At 40.8% G+C, this 2,904-nt stretch overlaps 1 protein-coding gene and 1 long non-coding RNA gene across 2 annotated transcripts in view; one reads left to right on the top strand and one right to left on the bottom strand.

Moving 5' to 3' along the window:
• The window catches only part of LOC102676093, a 9,756-nt gene extending 8,452 nt beyond the window's left edge, over nt 1-1,304 (bottom strand). Inside the window, exon 1 of the long non-coding RNA XR_421240.2 lies at nt 788-1,304. This is a non-coding gene — a long non-coding RNA (uncharacterized LOC102676093). The remainder of the gene's footprint in view (nt 1-787) is intronic.
• The window catches only part of LOC102676999 (suppressor of lurcher protein 1), a gene marked incomplete at its 5' end in the record, with an annotated part of 299,191 nt that overhangs the window by 121,385 nt on the left and 174,902 nt on the right, over nt 1-2,904 (top strand). The gene's annotated exons all lie outside the window — the stretch shown is intronic.

The raw sequence follows: 2,904 nt of genomic DNA, 5'->3' as shown, positions 1-2,904 counted from the left end.
CCTGATCCCCGACACTCCGCCACTGGCAATTTCTAGGTCAACCGTGTCCAACTTTTTCAACGACGCTTCCCTTAAATTTCCTTTAAATTTTTCGGACCGTCCACAGTCCGAAAACAAAACCGAGGAGAAAACTTATTACAAAACCTCGAAAAGAAATTCAAAATTCCGCTCTACAAACTTCTCGGACGGTCGACAGCCAGTGTCGACGAGATGATGCTCGCTCGCGCGGTGTCCGTTTAATCGTCTGGCTCAGCTGATAAAATTGTAAAGTTTTCAGCACGGACGAGAGGAGGGAGGAGGTAAGGTGCAGGAGGAGAAGGGGAAAAAATTTGGCGAGAAAGTTTTGGATTCGATAAATCTGCCCGCGTAACTCGTTGCTTCCGTAACGAAAACCAAAAGAATGAGGTTATGTTCCGTCGGAACATGCGATGTGCCTACGCTCGATGTAAAAGCGATAGAGAAAATCGAAGTCAATACGAATAAAGTGAGCTTCGATAATTCGTTATTTCAATTCACTTTAATAGACAAGTTATACTTCGCTCGAAATTTTTAACTTCGTACTTTTTCAACGGTACTTTATTAATGATCGACTCCGTGATGCGAATGCACCGTGCGGCCGACGTCGTAGAACCGACATGACCACAGGAGGGGGAGAGGGACGAGGTAGAATCGTGGATACAACGAGTGGAAGTTTTTGGGAGAGAGCGGCGCGAAAGGGAAGGGGGATATTGTGGGTCAGAGTGGCGCGACGCGTAAAAATTACGACTGCTCATTTCGCGTGCCAAACTTATCTCTCTCTCTCTCTCTTTCTCTTTTTTACTCGTATTTTTCTTCTCCATCCTTTCAAAGCTCGAATTTCTCTACTTTCCTCGCCGATTCTCTCCTCGCGAGCGTACATCTTGCGCGGTACGGTGAGCTATGAATTGATTATTTCCCCGTTTCGTCGTGACAGAATTTTATCGTAGAGACGCTCGAGAGCGGCGAGACAGAGAGGGCATTGATATCAGTAAAAATTCGTCGCTTTATATCCCGGGGTGGGGGTTAGAGAGGTTTTGTTTTTCACGGGAGATGGCTCGGAGGTGAGGTTAGGTTGGCGATATAAAAGTGTACTAGGAGAAAGAAGAAGAGAGGAGGGGGAAACTTCCACGCTTAAGCTTCGAAGTGGGTTAAGCGCTACGCCAAAGGCCAAAATTTGGCTCTGTCGAGTTACGATACGCAAAGAAAGAAATTATTATGAAAATTACATCGTCGATCAGAAACTTATCGTTGAATTAATTCGCAGTGTCGTTTAAAACGCGTTTTTAATAACTTTTCACGATCGTAACTTTTTCTACGTAAAAAGAAAGAAAGGGAAAAGGAAATGTACGTTCAATTATATTTATATCAAAATTACTACAACGAAGAAACGTATATAATAATTTATATCGTTTCTCAAATTTACAGACATGAACGTGTGAAACCTCGCCAATTTATCGTATTCCGAAAACCCATCTTTTTCTTTTGTAAAAAAAAAAAAAGATATCTTAAACTTGCTTAAAGAAATAATACAGGCATCGAATATTACGATTCGCTTTTCATTTAAACGAAACATTGTTACAAACTTTCACGCTTCGGAATTAAAATTAAAAATATTTCTTCAACTCCTGAACAACTTGCTTCTCCCCGAAGCAAAGAGAAAGAGAAAGGTACACTAAAACGAACAATTTTCCCGATTGAATCTTTATTTCACAAATAGTTTCTCATCCCTCGAAAATAAATAATTTCCAAAATAAATTCAAGAATATCCACTGTGCTCACTATATACCGGATAAACCCAACTCAACATGGGATACACGGCAATTGTTACCTATAATAATTCTCATGCATACAACGATACATAGATTCGCGGTCGTGGAAAAATCCGCACATAATTTCGTTGGAGGCGGAGGTGGATAATCCAGGCCGGCTTAAAGGCGGCACGTTCTCGTAACAGGACAAACCACGCTCAACCACGTTCGCGCAACGGGCAAATATTTTCGAGGGTTGAAGATTGAACGCGGGAACGGATGAACGAATGAATGTTTGAAATGATCTACGAAACGATCTATGGGGGGAGCGCTGAGGGAACGAAATAAAATATGAAGTGGAAGCGAAGGGATAGCCGTAGTGGAAAGCGGTCGAATCACAGTGGCGCGGCGGTGGGATTAAGTCTTAAGAATGGAACGGTTGTTGGAGGGGCGGCAAGTTGCGGTAAGACAACCGACCACCGGAAAATAATCGGACAGATAACTGTAAAAGGTGGATGAGAGGGAGAATTAAGCGAGGAAAAGGGGATGCTTCGTCGAGAACTTTACNAACGTGGAAATTTTTCGTAATTGGTTCGAACTGGATGAACATTTGAATTAGAGGATCGATGTTAGAGTTTTGAATTAAATTGGGATGAATCTCTAGTTATGAGAGAACAAAGAGGATGCTTCGTCAAAGTTGAAAACGTGGAAGTTTTTCGTAATTGGTTTGATTTGAATTAGAGGATTGATATTAGAGTTTGGATATGATTGGGGAAAATTAATTGGTTACAATGCGTGAAGGAATAAGCGAGAAAAAGGGGATGTTTCGTGAAAATGGAACTTAATAATGGAACGTGGAAATTTTTCATAATTGGTTCGAACTGGATGAACATTTGAATTAGAGGATCGATGCTTTGAATAAAATTGGGATGAATTTAACTGGTTGTGAGAGAACAAAGGGGATTCTTCGTCAAAATTGAAAACGTGGAAATTTTTCGAATTGGTTCGAATTGGATGAACATTTGAATTAGAGAATCGATATTAGAGTTTTGAATAAGATTGGGATGAATTTAACTGGTTGTGAAAGAACAAATGACGAAAGGAATAGGGGATGCTTCGTTAAAGTTAAAAACTTTAT

Source organism: Apis dorsata, unplaced genomic scaffold, assembly GCF_000469605.1.
Source record: "Apis dorsata unplaced genomic scaffold, Apis dorsata 1.3 scaffold_102, whole genome shotgun sequence".
Taxonomy (NCBI): Eukaryota; Metazoa; Arthropoda; class Insecta; order Hymenoptera; family Apidae; genus Apis; species Apis dorsata.
Note: the sequence above shows the minus strand (reverse complement) of the source record. Positions and strands in the feature narration are given on the sequence as shown.